At 46.7% G+C, this 20,647-nt stretch overlaps 1 long non-coding RNA gene across 1 annotated transcript; it reads left to right on the forward strand.

The window, feature by feature from the left end:
* The first annotated feature begins 332 nt into the window (after positions 1–332).
* LOC109566397 (uncharacterized) lies at positions 333–18,732 on the forward strand. Its single transcript, XR_002181807.2, has 4 exons — positions 333–439; positions 614–808; positions 17,479–17,626; positions 18,596–18,732. It is a non-coding gene; the product is annotated as an uncharacterized lncRNA (long non-coding RNA).
* The last annotated feature ends 1,915 nt before the right edge of the window (positions 18,733–20,647 follow it).

Consider the following 20,647-nt stretch of genomic DNA (forward strand, 5'->3'; position numbering starts at 1 on the left):
CCAGGGATCGAACCCATGTCCCCTGCATTGGCTGGCAAATTCTTAACCACTGGACCACTTGGGAAGCCCTGGCCTACCTTTTAGTTAAAATTTTGAAATTAATTTATGTACGGCTCACCAGAATTGGGCAGGAAATGGTTAAACAGGAAGAGCCCCACCCCTCCTTGCCGCAAGCAGTTGGAGCCTTTGATGTGGGCCTTTAACCACACCAAAGATGGAAGAAGAATTCAGGCAGTTCTTGCCCCCACAGCCTGGTGGAACCGTAAATTCCAGACAAGCAGATTCAGGGCATCAGTCATCCAGGTAGGATCAGGCAGCCAGCACAGCGCAAGGCTGAGACCAGGGCTTTTCTTTTTGCTGGGGTAGCCCCTAAAAACTGACATTGAAAAGTAGCATGCTCCTTTGTATGCATATAAGTTGATCTTGAAACATCTTCGTGGTAAGTTAAAGTGGTTGTAGGGGATGTCATTTCCACCATGTGGCACAAATATTAGCATCTCAAAAACAATGTGTTTCTTAAAATCCCAAATCCACAGATTTCTGTAGGCTTATGTTTAAATTCTTGATCTTTTCCTTCTAATCTCCAGTGTTGATGGTATGACTTCCATTCCAGGTGGCTCAGAGGTAAAGAATTGCCTGCCAGTGGCAGTAGATGCAGGAGATCTGGTTTGATCCCTGGGCTGGCAAGATCCCCTGGAGAAGGAAATGACAACCAGCTCCAGTATTCTTGCCTGAGAAATCTCATGGACAGAAGAGCCTGGCAGGCTACTGTCTATCGGGTCGCAAAGAGTTGGACATGACTGAGCAGGTACGTGCACGAAAATCCAGTTTGTTGTTTTTCTTTTGAAGTTAGTTTACTTTGTTCGCCTGGGAAGGGTATCACCTCCCCAGGTAGAGCCGGCCTTGGAGAGCTCTGGAGAGGGTGGTCCCCCTACATAAGTCAGCACCTTCTGCATCCTCCTGGAAGCTTCACCTTCACCTCAAGGGACAAAGGAGCCCCAGCCAGAGGAAGAGCTTTGCAAGACACACGTCCCCTGGCTGGGGTGTGGGGGCTAAGGGCGGCGCCCCAGGCTATGCAGTTCCTATGTATGCTTTTTTTCTTCCAGTTTCATTGAGATATAGTTGACATACAGCACTGTGTATGTGTACAGCACAATGAATTTTGTTTTGTTTTGTTTTGTTTTTTGCTTACGAAAACATGTATTTCATGGAACAAAACATAATTTAGGAAATGCTGATATAAAAAAACAGCATAGGCTCTAGAGTCAGGCTTGGTGGGGACACATCACAGCTGTGTGATCCTGGGAAAGTTACAGAATTTCCCTAGATCTCAGATTTCTATCTCAAGGAGTTAGGAAGACTGATCCTGCCTATCTCATCATTTCCAAGTTGTGCGTGCTTAGTCATGTCCAACTCTTTGCAACCCCCATGGACTGTAGCCCCCTACCCCAGGCTCCTCTGTCCAAGGGATTTTCCAGGCAGAAGACTGGAGTGGGTGGTCATTTCCTACTCCAGGAGCAGAATGATTTTTGAAACCATTTGATGTCATTTCAGGGGCTCCAAAGAGCTCCTGTATCCCAATTCTTTATGTCTCAGAGCAGAAAAGAATTCAGTGGAAGGCAAAGTGATAGATAAGAAGTGGCTTATCAGAATAAGATGCTTGTAAGGTTTACAGTCGGGTGGGCAAAGGGATGCCACACCCCCAAGAACTTACTGCGCTACAGTTTTATAATCAAAGGAAAAGTGGGGAGAGTTAAGAACTTCTTTGTCTTTCTTGAGTAGACGTCATGCTTCCGTCATCAGCTCCTCACTGGCCCGTCTCCCCAGTGGTAAAACAGGTATAATAACAGTGTTTAGAACCTACCTCATAGGATGGTTGTGAGGATTAAACTGAGTTACTACATGTAAAATACTCGGGAAAGTTCCTGGAACATTGAAAGCAACCAGTGAGTAGTAGTTTCCATTATTGCAGTTTGTCTAACCAGCCCCCTGTAACAAGTATGCAAGCCATCTCCAGTTTTTTACTATTATAAATGATGCTGCAACATATATCTTTGTGTTTCCTAGAAGCAGAATTACTGGATCCAGTGAGGTAAACATTTAAAATTTGGATAGGTGCCACCAAGTTGCAGGTTAGACTGTTGGCCAATCCTTACTCTCACTGGCAGTGCCTGGGAACGGCTCTTCCTCTGTATCCATCAGTCTTTATGGATGGAAACTCAGATTTCCTTGTCTTAATCTGAATGTATTTGATTATTAGTGAGGTTGAATGTAAACATATGAACATTTATATTTCTTCTCTGAACTTCCTGATATTTGTCCACATATTGATTGAGCTATTTATTTTCATGGTGATTTATAGGAGCTCTATACATTTTGAATGGCACCTCTTTTTTCTGTAATATATGTTGCAGTTTTATTTCATCATTTTTCATTTACATCTTTTTTTACTAAATGATAAGTTTTTATTTTGAAAGATTTCGAGACACACAAGAAACTGCAAAATTAGAACAGGGTTCTTGTATATTTCACCCAAGTTCCCGTCACACCTTACACAACCATCGTGCGTTGTTAAAACCAGGAAGCTGGCACTGGTGCAATCCTGTTAAGTAAATTATCAACTTTATTTGATAATTTCACCAGTTACTACGTGCACATTTTACCAGTTACTACATGCATTCGTCTGTGTGTGTATGTACATGATTCTTGGAAATATTATCGCATGTGTAGATTTGAGTAAGCATCACCAAACCAGGATGCAGAACTGTTCTGTCACCAGAAGGAAACTCCCTGGGCTACTCCTTAATAGTTGTCTTTTTAAAACCATATATAATTTATTTATTTATTTTTGGTTGCACTCAGTCTTCATTGCCTGCGGGCTTTTTCTAGTTGCAGCGAGCGGGGACTACTCTTGGTTTCGGCGTGTGGGCTTTCATGGCAGTGGTTTCTCTTGTTGCAGAACATGGGCTCTGGGCACGCGGGCTTCAGCACTCGCAACGCGTGAACCCAGTCGGAGTGGCACAGGGGCTCAGTTGCTCCACAGCACGTGGAGTCTTCCCGGACCAGGGATCAGAGCCGTGTGCCCTGCATTGGCACGTGGTCTCACCAGTGTTTTATTATTTCAGCTGTTCTAATAAGCCTGTAGCATTGTCTCATCAATGCTACATGCCTATTTGAACACACTGATCTGAGTTACTTAGCAGGTCAAAAATGTTAATTATCCATGTTGGTTTGATTTCAGTTTGGGATTCTTATCCACTGCACCACCAGGGAAGACCTAGTCCTTAACAGTTACACCCTCCCCAACCCCCGACTCCTGGCAACCACTGGTCTGGCCTCCTTCCTCACAACTCTGTCACTTAGAAAACATCATATAAGTGGAATCCCAGTGAGTACCCTTTGAGACAGGGTTTTTCCACTCAGCATAGTGCCCTTGAGATGACCCAGTTTGCCGAGTGGATCAGAAGTTTGTTCCTTTTTGTGGCTGAGAGGTGTCCATGGTGCAGATGCGCCACCTGGTACAGGACCTCGGGGTTTTCTCCAGGCTTTGCTGAGAACAGATGAAGCTGTTAGGAATGTGTGCACACAGGTTTTGGTGTGAACACATGTTTTTATTTATCTAGGATGACTACACGGAGGTGTCACAGCTGCATCACACGCTGAGGGGATGCTAACCTTTACAAGAAACTGACAGACTGTCTTGCACGGTGGTTGTGCCCTCATTTGCATCCTCACCAGCAACGAAGGAGAACCCCGATCACTCCCCTTCCTCACGAGCACGTGGTATCACCAGTGTTTTTTTATTTCAGGTGTTCTAATAGGCCTGTAGCATTGTCTCATCAATGCTACATGCCTATTTGAACACGTTGATCTGAGTTGCTTAGAAGGTCAAAACTGTTAATTATCCATGTTGGTTTGATTTCAGTTTGGGATATCTTTTAGTTTCCACTCTCAGTTTTTACTGCAGTAGTTTGAACATTCTTTGGCATTGCGATCAGAAGACGTGGCATGTTTTTCTTCCTCTTTAAAAAAAAATGTCTTTCAGGGGACTTCCCTGGCAGTCCAGTGGTTAAGACTCCCAGCTTCTGATGCAAGGGGCACACGTTCTATCCCTGGTAGGGGAACTGAGAACCCATGTGTCACACAGCCAAAAAAAAAAAGTGTTCTTAAGTACAGAGAATAATCTAATTTTTTGAACAACTGCCATATTGTTTTCCACAGTGGCTGCATCATTTTATATTCCCACCAAGAGTGCATAAGGGTTCCAATTTCTGTATCTCCTCACCAACACATTATTTCATGTTTTTTTAAAAAAGAGGGACTTCCCTGGTGGTCCTGTGGCTGGGACTCTGAGCTCCCAATATAGGGGGCTTGAGTTAGATCCCTGGTTGGAGAATAGGATCCCACATGCCGCCTCCTGAATGTCACAGCTAAGACCTATCACAGACAAATAAATATTTAAAAAAAAAAAGTTGTGGTTTTTATGTACATTTCCAGCATTAACTTTTATAGGAGTATTTTAATAAGTGGACCATGTAGAGTCTGGAACAAAATTGATACTATTATCTGTTGCATATCACATGACACCATTCAGTGAAAAATGTTGACAAGAGACCAGATTCATGTGAGGTGGACATGGAAACGGCAGGGGCCTTTGGAGCCAGACACCCGAAGGCAGATCCTCCCTGCCACCTCCTGGCTGTGTAACTGGACAAGCTGCTTTTCCATCGCGCTTTACCTCCCTCATCTGTGAAATGGGTATCCGCACTGCAGTAGGATGTTGTGAGGCTTAAGTGAGGATCCACGGCAGGTCTGACACAGTGGCTGGCGTGCTGCGATCCTCAGAAAATGGTAGCTCTTACTATGCTTTTGAATTTGCTCCAGGAGTTTCCAAGGCCCCTGCCCCGTACCCCTCACCCAAAAGGCCCACTGCCACGTTGCCCGAGGAGACCAGGGAGGCGTCGCTCTCCTCTCTCTGCTTGCGCCTGATGGGAGACTTATCTAGGCTCAGCCCCAGGCAGCAGGGGGAAGATTAGACAGGTGGTGACTGGGCCTGACCGATGCACATTTTCAGAAACCTGCAGAATCATACTTAGGGTGGGTAGACATAACCCAAAGGGGCCAGAAAATGTCCCACGAAGTAGAAGGATGAGGATAAGGTCATGGAGATAGTGCAGACGGGGGCCAGGATGTCAGGGTCCCACATTCTGTGCTGATCCTGATGCCCTTTGTCTTCACCTGTCTCATCCCACGAAGAGCAGAAGTGCAAGTCCTTACAAGGCCCTCAAGACTCATGAGATTTAACATACAACTCATTCCAAACAGTGCTTTTCCAAAGGGCATCAGTCAAGGTCCATAGCCACTCCCACTCCCTCAGTTTAGGGGCAGGTGACAGCCCCTCCACCTCTCCCATGTGGAGGTTCTGGGAGCCCCCTTACTGTTGTTCTTCAGTCCCTAAGTCATGTCTGACTCTTTGTGACCCCATGGACTGCAGCATGCCAGGCTTCCCTGTCCATCACCATCTCTCGGAGTTTACTTAAACTCATGTCCGTTGAGTCGATGATGCCATCCAACCACCTCATGCTCTGTTGCCCCCTTCTCCTCCCACCTTCAATCTTTCCCAGCATCAGCGTCTTTTCCGATGAGTTGGCTGTTCACATCAGGTGGCCAAAGTATTGGAACTTCAGCATCAGTCCTTCCAATGACTATTCAGGGTTGATTTCCTGTAGGATTGACTGGTTGCATCTCCTTGCTGTCCAAGGAACTCTCAAGAGTCTTCTCCAGAACCACAGTTCAAAAGCATCAATTCTTCTGTGCTCAGCTTTCTTTATATTCCAACTCTCACATCCATACATGACTATTGGAAAAACCATAGCTTTGACTAGACAGACCTTTGTTGGCAAAGTAATGTCTCTGCTTTTCATTATGCTGTCTAGGTTTGTCATAAATTTTCTTCCAAGGAGCAAGCGTCTTTTAATTTCATGGCTGCAGTCACCGTCCGCAGTGATTTTGGAGCCCCCCAAAATAAAATCCGCCACTGTTTGCATTTTCTCCCCATCTATTTGCCTTACGCAGCTCCAACTGGGATTCTTGTCCTGGAGAAAGTATCCCACTAGTGGTCAGCAGGGGGCGTGCTTGGCCTTTGGGACGCAAACAAGTTTTTTCCGCTCCAGGCTGGGAACCAAACAGAAGGCAGCCTTGCTGCTCTCCAGAAGCTGTGAGAGCGACTGTGAGGCGACACATGACAGAATAAGACATGGAAGAAGGAAGCCCAGGCCCCACGTGCCGAGGCCGAGAGAAGTGGCATAGTCGTTCATTGTATAGAGGACACCAGGACATGTTACAAAGGAGACATTTTAATCCATGCAGAGTCAGTTAAGGGCTTCCCTGATAGCTCAATTGGTAAAGAATCCCTCTGCAATGCAGAAGACCCCAGTTCGATTCCCAGGTCGGGAAGATCCTCTGGAGAAGGGATAGGCTACCCATTCCAGTATTGTTGGGCTTCCCTGGTGGCTCAGCTGGTAAAGAATCTGTCTACAATGCAGGAGACCTGGGTTCGATCCCTGGGTTGGGAAGATTCCCTGGAGAAGGGAAAGGCTACCGACTCTAGTATTCTGGCCTGGAGAATTCCATGAACTGTGTAGTCCGTGGGGTCGAAAAGAGTCGGACACGACTGAGCGACTTTCACTTTCACTATCAGTTCAGTTCAATAGCTCAGTTGTGTCTGACTCTTTGCGACCCCATGAATCGCAGCACGCCAGGCCTCCCTGTCCATCACCAACTCCAGGAGTTCACTCAGACTCACGTCTATCGAGTCAGTGATACCATCTAGCCATCTCATCCTCTGTTGTCCCCTTCTCCTCCTGCCCCCAGTCCCTCCCAGCATCAGAGTCTTTTCCAATGAGTCAGCTCTTCTCATCAGGTGGCCAAAGTACTGGAGTTTAAGCTTTAGCATCATTCCTTCCAAAGAAATCCCAGGGCTGATCTCCTTCAGAATGGACTGGTTGGATCTCCTTGCTGTCCAAGGGACTCTCAAGAGTCTTCTCCAACATCACAGTTCAAAAGCATCAATTCTTCATCAGTTATTAATGTGGTTGACATCAAGAGCGTCAAAGAGATGATTCTGGAAGCAGACAGACCTATATTGAATTCCTCTCCCTCACCAGCTGGTGACGCTGGGAAGCTGTGTGCTCAGTGTAACAGGCACCTTGTTAAGATGCTTCATCCACGGGCTTCATTCAGTCCTTACAGCAGGACGTGGAGCTTGGAGGAGGGAAGCAGTGTGAGGTGCATGCCAGCTGTGTGACCCTGGGCATGGCATTTGCACCCTCTCCAGGCCTCAGCTTGATCATGCTGAAGGGTGGCCTTTAGACTGTCGTTGCTAAGGGTAAGCTTCCTTGGTGGTGCTAGGGGTAGAGAACCTGCTTGCCAGTGCAGGAGGCATAGGGAACGCTGGTTTGATCCCTGGGTAGGGAAGGTCCCCCGGAGGAGGGCATGGCAACCCACTCCGGTATTCTTGCCTGGAGAGCCCTGTGGACAGAGGAGCCTGGAGGGCTAGAGTCCACGAGGTTCACAAAGAGTCGAACATGACTGAAGTGACTTCGCACGCATGCATGCATTGCTGAAGGTTCTTTGAGTTCTGCCCTACTTTGCTTTCTGATCCTATTGATAAAATGAGTCTGGAGCCAGCAGGCAAAACCAAGTTGTGCAGTGGTTAAGAAGTAAGAACTGCCTGTCATGGCTGCACTGGCCAGCGTGTCCCCAGTGAATGTTCACAGAACTGGGACCAGCCTTAGGCTGATTATACATCCTCAGTTCAATTACCAAACTCTTCTCATGAGCTCTAAGGAATAATTAGCTTTTTCTATTCATTCTCTTGCAAAATGTATTTTGGATTTTAAACAGTCACCTTTTACAAATGCATCTGAGCTCACATTCTTTGAGTGCTTGTTATGGGCTAGACGCTGTTTTAAACAGTCACCTTTTACAAATGCATCTGAGCTCACATTCTTTGACTGCTTGTTATGGGCTAGACACTGTTTTGTGCTGATGGCTTGACATGCATGACCACATTTAATTTTATTCACTTCTCACAGAAGCTTGATGAGGCAAGTACTATTAATCCCCATTTGATGCATGAAGAGACTGAGGCACCATGAGATTAAGCTACAGAGATGGTGTCAGAGTCACACCCAAGTGTCTCCACTTCCAAGGTGCCACTGCTCCATAAAGCTGACACTTGAGAACAGACCCCATTTCTGGGTTGGGCTTGGCAGAACCACGTGCATGTGACATATTTCTGTTCTGGAGAAACAAACACCTACAACAGAACAGTTCTGTGAACAGTTTGCCCCTGCTTGTCCCTGGAGAGAAAGAGTGACTTCTCTCCCACTAGTCACTGACTCAGCAAATAGTTACCAAGGGCCAACCACTATTCTAGATGCTGGGGTCACCATCAGGGACAACACAGAAAAAATCCTGGCCCTGGGAGCTTGTATTCTAGCAGGAGAAAAGCAGAAGCAAAGTATCAACATAATTAATAAGTATATCAAATTGTATGTTAGAAGGAGAATGGGCTATGGAAAGAAAATAGAGCCAAATAAAGAGGGTCTGAAGTGTAGGAGGGGAGATTTAATTTAGAATAAGCTTCCTTGTGATAATGAAATGCGAGGGGACATTGCGGGGGGTGAGATACGGACAGATATGAGCTGTACAGCTTTCTGGAAAGGTGAGGCAGACCCAATCAGTGCATAAGGCCCTGAGGTGTGTGTGTTTGGCATGGCTGAGGATGAGCAAGGAGTCCAGGGAGGCTGGAGAGAGGTGAGAGACGGCAATGGAGGTGGTGAGAAGGGGCCAGATTCTAGATATGGAGTCAGAAGGCAGAACTAAGGGAATTGCTGGTGGCTTAAAGGGGGGTTGTAAGAGAAGAGGAGTCAAGAAGGACCCCCAAGTAACTGAGTAACTGGAATAATAGGGACTTTAGAATGATGCTGTAGCATTAAGAGGAGGCCAGTTCTCCGAACTTACGGTTGCTAGGGGGAAGGGATAGTTAGAGAGTTTGGGATGGACATGTACACACTGCTATATTTTAACTGGACAACCAAGAAGGACCTACTGTATAGCACAGGGAACCCTGCTCAATGTTATGTGGCAGCCCAGATGAGGAGGGAAGTTTGGGGGAAAATGGATACGTGTATATGTTTGGCTGAATCCCTTTACTGTCCACCTGAAGCTATCACAACATTGTTAACTGGCTACACCCCAATACAAAGTCAAAAGTTGTATCTTTTTTTTTAAAGAAGAGGCCAGTTCTCGTCTCTGCTGTCCATGGTCTCTCTAGACCTTTGCCCAGTGGTCTGGATGGCATGACTGTGCCAGAATTAGAGGGGCAAACACATAGGCAGTATGACAAAATTATTTTACGGTGTGCCAAGATACTGAAGCCAGAACCTCCTTTTATTTCCATGAAGAAAAACACACAATTTTAGAAACTTTTTATTTTGAAATAATTTCAGGCTTATGGAAGAGATGAACTGTACAGTTTCTATACTGCAGCCAGCTCCCCCTACTGTTAACATGTGGCATAACCACAGAAAAGTTTAAAAATAAGACATCAACTTTGGTGCAACACCACTAACTACACTGCAGACTTTACACAGATTTCCAGAGTTTTCCCCCTACTGCCTTTTTTTTTTTTTCAACTTTTTACTTTACATAGGAGGATAGCCGATTAACAATATTGTAATCGTTTCAGGTGGACAGCAAAAGGACTCAGCCATACATGTACATGTGTCAGGGGAGTGTGTAATTTCCTTGGTTCTGTCTCGCCACAGCAGAAGTTTGAAGCGGCAGACCAGTGTTACGGCTTGTTACAGCTCAGTTTTATTTGGCAAGCAAAGGAAAATACGTCCTTGAGGCGTGAGGGCAGGCCGACCCAAAAGAAGAGAGCAGTTCAATTTTGGCTCCTCTTTTTATATGTTTTTTTCTCCTTCCCCTGAGCCTGCCCTATGTAAACTGGGCTAGCCAGGAGGGCTGTGTGTTTCACCTGAGGTTCTCACTCGGGTCCTCGGACCTTCCTTTTTCTATTTTTGGGGGGCTTTTCCCTCTCTTTTAGCCACCGCTATTCTGTACTCCTTCTTCCCATTCTACCAGCCTAACACATGTATCCCTTCTCCCTCACACTCCCCTTCCCCCCAGGCTGCCACATAACACTGAGCAGAGTTCCCTGTGCCCTACTGTACTGCCACTTTGATGATACAGGGTCCCTCCCTGAGTTTTCTGTCACGTCTCCTTTAATTTAGGATTTCTCCTTCAACTCGAGATGGTTTCTCTGTCTCCTTGGCAGTTGCCTGGCACCTCTGTCCTTTCTCCTTGGGCCCCAGGTCTGGGCAGGAGTCTGGGGCCAGGGTGGAGCTCTGGTCAACCACCCAGGGAGCCCACCCCCCACCAAGAGAGGAGCAACCCAAGCTTGGTGTCTCCCTTCCCCGGGCCACCACCCTGATCCCCACCTCACAGCCGAGGACCACCAAACCCCCTGGTCACCACGGCCACTTCCGATCCACAGAGCTGGGTCTAAGAGGCAGAGAAACATCCCCCCACCCCTTGTGTTTCCCCAACAAAACACAGATGGTTAAGGAAAGGGAGGGCCCCTCGGTCAGGATCAAAGCACTGACTCTGAAATTTTCCCTGGGGCTGAAGAACATGGCAGCCAGTAAGGAGAGGCCCTTCTGCACCTCCCCCTTGGCCCCCACCCTCCTCACTCCCCTCACCTTATCTCACCCCGACCACAGGAGTTCCGCCCCAACTGTGCCCAGCCAGACAGTGAGCTGCTGCGGGCGCCTTTTGGAGCTGAGACACAGTGGTGTTGCTGGCACTGTTAAAATCAGGAAGAGGCTGATGGCCCAGTTACCATGGCAACCAAAGTTTGCTTTCACAGCAGCTGGTGTTCAGCTCTTGCTTGGACCTAGAGAGGCATGATGTCACAGTGGTGGTCGTGGCTGCTCCAGGCACAGTCAGATGAAGCTTTCCTGGGGGTGGGGCAGTGCTGGAGAGGGTATGGTGCTGCCAGGTCGAAGCTGAAAGATGGACTGGGATCTCCCCAGGGTCTGGAAGATGCTGATACTCCCTGGTCTAGGAAAGAGGCTCCTCATGGAGCCTAAAGGAGCACATGCTTTAAAACTGTCACCAAAGCCATTTATGTCACCGTCTGCTGCTCTGCTAGTTAGGGTGGCTCGTTGGTAACGGAGGGACAGCCAGGGCCCAGGTACCTGGGCTCAGTGTTAGGACAGGTGTTGGGGGCCGGTAGGGATTTGTAGCAAGACCACCGGAGGCTGCAGCACAGATTGACTGTGTGACTGTGGCCAAGTGTCTTGGGCTTTCTGAGCCTCAGTGCCCCATCCATCAAATGGAGGACCACAGACTCTACCCCGTGATGCTCCCAAGGGTCAAACCATCAGAAGCTCACAGAGTGCCAGGGCATCTTAGCTCTCAGTAAACAATAGCTCTGAAATCTTTGCCTGGGGACCCCGCAGGAGCCACTTTTCCTTCTTCAGGACTCTGTTCTGAGCATGCCCTACCCGAGGGTCCCTCAGGGCCGACCCCACACCCCAGCCTTTGCTGTGTGCTCCTTCTCGCCGTGGCTGCCACGCGTGGAGGACCACGTGCTCCAAGTGGCAGAATGACATCTGTCTGTCCCGGGAGGGGGTGATGGTCTGGGGCTGGAGAAGCCATCATTTAATTTAGGATTTCATTTTGTACCAAACGCAGGATTCTTTTTAAAAAATTAGGGTGCTGCCTTCCCCACTATAGCAGTAAGCTAAGGACCAGGAGGGCATTGGGCCAGAAGCACCAACTCTCATTTCCCTCCTCACCCTCCAGTATAGGGAGCATCCATATGTCCTTCCACACCTTGATCCTTTCTCATCTGCATTTTGGAAACTCTCCTCCTTTTAACACCCAGCTCTAGTGTTTTCTCCATGATGCTTTATTGACCTCTCCTAGACTTATTAACTCGTTTACCTTGTCTTTCCTCAGTATTTATACCTGTTATGTCACATTTCTCTGTTTTAATTTTTGAACACGGCTGTCTCCCTCACTGGTCTCTGAGTTCCTGAAGCCAGGGACTATGAATCATTTATTTATATATTCCCCAAGTTTCTCACATGGTAAAAGCTTTACAAGTGCTTATAGAGTTGAGTCAAACTGCATTTCTGTGAGATATATACTAGAAACAGATTGAGTTTCTTTTCTGGTGATTTCATTTTGGTGTAAGTTTGCTTTCAGTTTAAATAATCAAAACATAGTTGGATAAGTATTCCTGAGTAGATTAAATATAACTCTTAATATATTCCTAGGGTTGATACTTGCAAAAACTCAGAAAGACTTTTTATTTGTATCTAAATAAGAGAAAGAACAGGAAGGAAATGCTGATAACATTTTATCTGTAGAGAAAAAATAAAATCTAGAAGTATAAAAAGATCTCATTATTATAAAAAGTATAATCAGATCTCGTTTCTGGTTCACATACAAGAAGGAATTTAAATATTAAGAGGGCTTATTTGTCTACAAGAACCTTTTCCCTTGGGTTTCATAACTCGACAATCTCACCTGGGGCCCCAAGTGAGCACGCTGAGTTAGGTATGAAGGCAGAAATAAGTTACTAAAAACTGTAGGTGGTTAATATTAACTTCCTTTTCTTTCATGAATAAACCCTATCATCTGGGACGAAACTCAGAGCGCTTTCAACTAAACCAGGGCTCCACACAGTTTATGTAAAGGGCCAGATGGACATATTTCAGGCTTCATAAGACAAATGATCTACAAGTCTTGAACCTGTGCCCTCCGCAGTGAAAACAGAGTCCTAACCACTGGCCCACCAGGGAACTCCTTTTTTTTTTTTTTGACAAATGGTCTTTGAAGCAAACCTTCATACACCAGAGGTGTTAACCTTTTGACAAATGTAGGAAGTGTTAGTCGCTCAGTCGTGTCCGACTCTTTGCGACCCCATCGACTGTAACCCGCCAGGCTCCTCTGTCCATGGAATTTTCTAGGCAAGAATACTGGAGTGGATTGCCATGCCCTCCTCCAGGGAGGAATGCAGGAAAGGAATCACTAAAACGATACATGTGCATGCGTGCTAAGTCACTTCAATCGTGTCCAACTGTTTGTGACCCCGTGGACTGTATGTAGCCTGCCAGGCTCCTCTGTCCGTAAAATTCTCCAGGCAAGAATACTGGAGTGGGTTGCCAACACAATAAACCATTAACAGTGGTTACCTTGGGAGACCTGGATGGCCTGTGGTATAGAGCATGCTTTATCTATACGTTTATCTTTCTGCACTCATTGTACTTTTTTCCCTCTGCCATAAGCATGCATGCTTTGTAGTTTAAAACACTAGTTAATAAAATAAAAAGCTATGTTAAAAAGTGAGGGGGAAAATGTAGGAAAGGAAATCTGCCTCTTTTATTACTCAGGGATTTTATGTGACTTACTGTATTAGTCAGGCCTCTCAGAGTAACAGAACCATCAGGATACTTGTGCTCAGTCACGTCCCACTCTCTGAGGCCCCATGGACTGTAGTCCCCCAGGCTTCTCTGTCCATGGGATTTTTCAGGCAAGAATGCTGGAGTGGGTTGCCATTTTCTCTTCCAGGGGATCTTCCCTACCCAGAGATTGAACCCATGTCTCCTGCGTCTCCTGCATTGCCAGGCAGGTTCTTTACCACTGAGCCACCTGGGAAGCTCAAAAGAATACATAAAGAGATGTATATAAGAGGACACAGTACTGGAATTGGCTCACAGGGTTATAGAGGATGAGAAGCCCCACAACCTGCCATCTGCAAGCTGGAGACCCAGAAAAGTCAGTGATGTCAGTGAGTCTGGCTCTGAAGGCCTGAGGATGAGGGCGGCTGGTGTCCACGAGCAGGAGAAGACAATGCCCCAGCTCAGGCAGAGAGCGAGAATCTTCCCTTCCCCCACTTTCTGTTCCCTGCGGGCCCTCAACTGCATTGGTGAAGGCCTCGACTACATTGAGTCCACCGACTCTTCTTGAAACACCCTCCCAGGCACAACCAGAAATAATGTTTTGCCAGCTATCTGGGCATCCCTTAGATCTGTCAAGTTGGCACATAAGATTAACCATCACAACTACCATTAAAGTAACTTTTACTAAATATATATATATATATATATATATATATGACTAATGACTATTAAACATACTCATGTTTTAAGTCTCCAAGGAAATAGTGGTCTGTGACAACTACAAACCTGACTTTTTTACTTTCTAGGAGCCTGCCTCATTCACAGAATTGAGTGTCAATATCTTTTATATTTGGGGGAATTTTTTCTTTAATTTTAAAATTATATATTTATTTTTTGGCTGCACTGAGTCTTAGTTGTGGCACATGGGATCTTCAATCTTTGTTGCAGCATGCAGGACCTTTGAGTTGGGGTATGTGAGATCTAGGTCCCTTATCAGGGAACAAACCCCCTGCCCTCAGCACTGGCAGCTCAGAGTCTTAGCCACTGGACCACCATGGAAGCCCCAGCATCAATGTCTTAACTTTAGAGTATCATTGTCAGTAGCCTGGATTATGTCACAGGAAGAAACAGCCCCAGTGGAACTGGCTTGGAACAGCCAAGATTTAGTTCTTAGAACTCAAGATGAGTTCTTTAGCTCATCCGTCATGAGCGGGATGCTCCAGAATGCTCACTGACAGAGCTGCCACCAGCTTGAACATGGTCCATCTCCACGGTGGAAAAAGAGAATTTGAGGGGCTATTTCAGCAGAATTGACTGCTCCAGTCCATAAATGACACACTCACTTTTTTTCACACAAGATTGTCCCAGGACCATCCGGTCCCATGAGGGGAAGTCATCCCACTCCTACATCCAGGAGGAAGCATTTGCAGAGCAGTACTGGAGACCACCAGACACTGCATTCTAGATCTACTATATTTCTCCAGCTTCCTTTCCCATCTGTGACTGGACTAGTTTGTAAGAACATGACTGGGACTTTGTGTTTTGATGTTGTGTGCGTGTGTGTACAGGGATTGGGAGAAATTCTTTGGCAAGATAGGGTAAAAGCTTAGTTTAAAATGAAGTCATTACCTTCATCACTACTGGGTCAACAGTGTCAGAAGAACTGGTGGAGCCTTGGTAGAGCCCATGTTGCCCTTATCTTGGGGGATGCAACTCTGCTTCCCAGGGGACAGCCTGGCAAATGGAACGTGGCTGGATTGCAGCCTTGACTTGCTGCTTGGTCTGGTATTTTTGTTCCATGAGCAACCTGTGCAACCCTACATGGAGGGTGATCTACTCATCTGCTTGAAAATTCCATGACCCGGAAATACCCCCAGACCCAGGCAAGCAGGAATGGTTGGTCACCCTCCCTGCACGGTAGCCCTGGGTACCAGAGTAGTAGTTCCTTCTACTCAGAGGTCAACTTGTCTATTCGGCTAGGTTTCTCATTTATTTGGGCATAGTTAGCATGATGAAAGAATCCCAGGGACGGTGGAGCCTGGTGGGCTGCCATCTATGGGGTCACACAGAGTCAGACACGACTGAAGTGACTTAGCAGCAGCAGCATGATGAAAAGACCTTGTGGACTAGACAGACCTGGGTTCAAGTCCCAGCTCTGCTATTTACTAGCTTTGAGAACTTAGGTATCCCGCTCTTCTAAGCCTCAGCTTTGCATCCATAAAACAGAGGACCTCAGAAGGCTGTTGAGAGGCTCCTTCAGTGAGTTACAGCCTGGAAGGGCACTGGGGCAGCCTCTTAGGAAGAGGCAGTCAATGGCCTAGAGAAGGAAGTTGTGTTCCTGAGAGCCTTCCCAGCAGGAGGACTTGTGCAAACAGCTCACCAGCGTTCATCAGGAACAGTTATGAGCAGGCTAGGACTTCAGCTCCACTTGACAAGTTAAAGAGCTGTGAACAAAAAAGTCAAGAGATTTAATGTTTAACCTGAGCTTTAAGCAGAGACCTCTGTCCCTTCAGCTTGTTAACTCACTAGTTCATTCTCAGGTCTCCAGTGGGAAGTGGGGAACTGTATGTTTTTCCACCTCTCTGGGACCATAGGCTGTTTCTGTGCAGAATGGACCATCCAAATAGGACAACTTCCACATTGCGGAATTGCCATTCTTGGTGACAACGTTTAAGCTTAAAGTGGGACATTTCAAGTATGTTACTCCTTTAAAAAGTGTGTTGATTTACTGGCTGCATCAGGTCTAGTGACAACACACTGGGTCTTCATTGTGTCACGTGGGATCTTGCGTTGGGCACATGGGCTCAGTAGTTGTAGCACGGGATGGTTGCCCTGCACATGTGGGATCTTAGGTCCCTGAGCAGGGATGGAACCCACATCCACTGCATTGCAAGGCAATTCTTAACCACTGGACTACCAGGCAAGTCCCGTGTTACACCCTCCTTTTAGCCAGTGGTACTGCAAAGGTTGACTTCTGTGATAAGCAGAACATGTTAATGGCCACATTTGCATAGGCTTCCTTGCCCCCTCCCCACCTCCCTTTCTGCTACACAATTTCCTCAGGGTGATCAGTTCAGTTCAGTCACTCAGTCGTGTCCGACTCTTTGCAACCCCATGGACTGCAGCACGCCAGGCCTCCCTCTCCCTCACCAACACCAGGAGTTTGCTCAGACTCATGTCCATCGAGTTGGTGATGCCATCCAACCATCTTATCCTCTGTTGTCCCCTTTTCCTCCCGCCTTCAATCTTTCCCAGCATCAGGGTCTTTTCCAATGAGTCAGGGTGATAAAAAACCCTACCAAAGCCTGGAATCTGAGTGTGCTTTGAGTGGCCTCCAAATCTCCAACTCAAAACTATGAGTTCATGGAAAGGAGAGTCAGCCTGTGGCCTCTGGGTGGCGGCTCTGCCAGAAGAGGGGACTGGGCCACACTGAGGCCAGCAGATACTGAACTATGTAGTCAGGGGGCCTGCCCTGTCCACTGCCCCGGGGAAGGACAGTCCTCCAACAGGAGCCATCACCATGGTTCAGTGGGCAGGTGTGGGCACCGGAACCCGGGGGAGCCCACTCTAGAGTGACCAGCAAACTCCCCCCCACCCCCCCCCCACCCCACAGCTCCACACTCCAGGTAAAAGCTCAGCAGGAAAAGAGTCTTCCTCACACAGAAGCAGAGTGAGCCACGCCGGCCACCTGGGCCCTTTTCCTCACACATGAAGGGGTTTGGGGGTGATGCACCATCCACAGGAAGAGTCCCAAGCCTCGTCTGTCAGAAGGCTGACCCCCGTTTCCCCGCCAGCCCCTGACAACATATCTTAGGTTGTCACTTCTCTTCCTGTTTCATCTGGCAGCTCTCTACCATCGGCTTTCCATCTTCCAAAAGTGTGTGGAAATCTCTCATTTGTGGATTTCTCTCCCTTTTACAATTCCTTCCCCAACTCCCCCTCCTTTTTATTCTTTTTCTGAACTTCCTTTTTTTAAACTTCAATATCTTAATTTTAGAGTAACAAGGAACAAGAGAAGCAAACTCTGCCTGCTCTGTCCTTTTGAACCAGAAGCCCAGAGATGTCTCTTTAAGCAGTGAGACCTGGTCAACTAATGGACAAATCTGCATCAGGAATCCTGTTTCCTACCTTTTGTTCAAAAGGATGTAAGTCACCCATGTTTTACTGCAGGGGGTCAGACTCTTACGGTGTTATAGAATGAGCCAAAGCAATCATGATGCAAACATGCCAGTTCTGAGGACTGAAGATATGTTTTTTTTCTATTTTTTATTTTAAATATGTTTTTAAATTTTTTACAATGTTGTGTCAGTTTCTGCCATACAACAATGCAAAGCAGCCATCATTATACACACATCCCCTCTCCCCCTCCCCTCCCCCCCTCCAAGGCCATCACAAAGTGCCAGACTGGGCTCCCCAGCTGGTGCTGCCCAGCAACCTCTCACCAGCAAGATATGTTTTTTTCTGAGTAAATCTTGCAAAAGAGTCCTGTAACTCATTAATAGTCCTTAATGAATGGTGTTGACTCTCCCTTACTTCTCCTACCCTTTTCTGTGGGGAAGCCATGAAACAGGATGCAAAACCTTGGAGCTTTGCAAGAAGACAATAGCAATTATATGAGATGCTGCCCGTGGAAAGGTATCAGCAATAATTGATAGCACTGTGGCTCTCTCAAGTTACTGATTAAGCATTCAAAACTGAAATCTGGCTTGCCCGTGTTTCAAATACTGTCTCATTTCTCATCTGAATATAAACATTATCCTTCTGCATATTCATAATGACCTGCACCCACACAATATCTCTCTCCTATCTAATAGCTTGGGATGGGCAGGAATGGTGGGAAATTATACTGGTTCTCAGGAGGGAGAAGAGATCTGGAGAGTCCCGGAAGAAGGGTACTTAAGTGTGGCTTTGAAAAGGGAGCTGGTGTTGGCAGCCTACTGCAATGAGGGTGGTCCCCAGGCTGCAGTAAGGGGAGGACCTCCTTCATGTCCAGATGCCAGGCTAGTCCCGTTGCCAAGAGAAACATCAGTCAGGACAGCCTGCAGAAAGTATCAAGAACTGCAGTTCTCTCCCGAAGTTTACTTTGTTCATTGCAGGATGTTCTTATTTTCCAGGAGCTCCCAAGCAGAGCCTCATCTTCCACCCCCTCACCAGCCACCACTCCAGTCACTACATAAAGAAGTCTTTTAATAGTGACTGATGAACCTACATGCAGGGCAGCAATGGAGACACAGACTTAGAGAACAGGCTTCTGGACATGGCAGGGGGTAGGGGTGGGGGCTGGGGGGAGGAAGGAGAGGGCGGGATGTATGGAGAGAGTAACATGGAAACATACACTATATGTAAAACAGATAGCCAATAGGGATTTGCTGTATGACTTGGGAAACTCCAATGGGAGCTCTGTAACAACCTAGAGGGGTGGGATGGGGAAGGAGGTGGGAGGGAGGTTCAAGAAGGAGAGGATATAGGTATACCTATGGTTAATTCATGTTGATATTTGGCAGAAACCAACATGCTGTTGTAAAGCAATTATCCTTCAATTAAAAATAAATAAATTTAATTATATATAAAAAAAGAAGTTCTTTAGCTGGAGGACTGTGGCTGCCAGGATGCTTCCCTAAGAGGGATCAGACCCATTTTAAATGTCCCAATATTCCTTTGTCTCTTTGGGACAAAGAGATTCTTGTTTATTTCTAAATAAGATCTTAGGTGACCTTGGTCATATGGGAAAATTCAGGCTGTTTGCTTGTTATGGGAAGGTGCTAATAAAATCAATCTGGGTTTTAAGCACAAATAAATGGAAGCCAGTCCCAGAATGTGGCTGATTTTAAATGCACTCTCAGAGTGGAAAGAACACAGGCTTTGGCACTTATGCTCACTGAAGCCCAGTGAGCCAGAGAAGTCTGGGGAAACAGGGTTAGAATTAAGAGCCATCAGAAAAATCAATTGCCCTGGGAGGTGAACACAGGGAGCTCTGGATATATTTAAACTATGAGTCACATGACTAGACGCTACTTAGGCAGAAGTAAAACATGTTTTCCTTTAAATGATTAAACTTAGTTGAACTTAGTACAAGAAAAATTTCTTTTCCCTGTGAATGTTTTTTTCCCCGGGCTTAAAGAACTTCAAGATGAGATTTGTTTTCTTAAAGAAAAACTTATATCCATAGCTTCAAACTAGATACATCTGTGGACTCAGAACACCCAAATGACACCAGATAAGGTAGCCCATCTCCTGCATCTGGATGGTTAAGATAGCACATTTTAAAAAAAGAAAGGTTAGCCAAAATTCATCTTAACAGTTATTCTGCAGTCCCATCTGGATTCAGGTTAATGTCAAGATGGGAGTTAAAACTCACCATGTTGGAGCTGTCTTGCTTTGGAGAGGTTGGATTTTTTTTTAAATAAGTGACAAAGGGAGAGAAAGAAGTCTTAAATTAAATGCAAGCACAACCAACAATTACACCATCGGTTTCAGTTTGAACTGGACACGTCTGGCCTGTTTGCTGTTCTTCTTTTGGGGTTGGTTCACTTAAAAACAATAAACGTTTTTGTTCTTTCTTTTTTACTATCCAGTGACCAAAAGCTAGAATTAATTATGATCAGTGCCTACTGGCTTTTTCCCTGCGTGGAGAGAGAATGCTTTCTGTGTCTCCTTTTAAATCTTTTCTTTCTCAAAAGTGGTTACCTTTCTGAGGAGGGTTTCTAATGAGGTACCAGATCGCCTTTGGGGCAGGAGCCGCGGGACAGGAAACCCAGGGCACCACTTCCTGCTGCCCGCTCCCTGCTGAAAGGCTGGAGGGGGTAGTCGGTCCGAGAGCGTCGCTCCTTTCCCTCCTTCTGTCCTGTCTTAGGTCTGTCCATGCACGCGAGGGAGAAGGGCAGAAATGAAAGGGTGCGAGGCCCTGCACCTGTGTCATCTTACTCCATCCTCAGAGGTATCTTTACCGTCCTCCCCCCTCCCCCAACTCAATCTTTGAGGAACAGGAGGCTGGGACAGGTGACGTACCCATGCGCTCCACACTGGGGCTGGACCGGACCGTGGAGTCATCTCCGCGCGCATCATCACCGCAGGCAAGCCGGGGTGGCCTCTGCAGTGCTTTCCATAAAGGAACGAAAAAGCGCGGCCGAGTTAGCCCGAGCGCCGGTAGGGGCTCCAGGGTGTTC

This window comes from Bos indicus, chromosome 11, assembly GCF_029378745.1.
Source record: "Bos indicus isolate NIAB-ARS_2022 breed Sahiwal x Tharparkar chromosome 11, NIAB-ARS_B.indTharparkar_mat_pri_1.0, whole genome shotgun sequence".
Classification (NCBI taxonomy): domain Eukaryota; kingdom Metazoa; phylum Chordata; class Mammalia; order Artiodactyla; family Bovidae; genus Bos; species Bos indicus.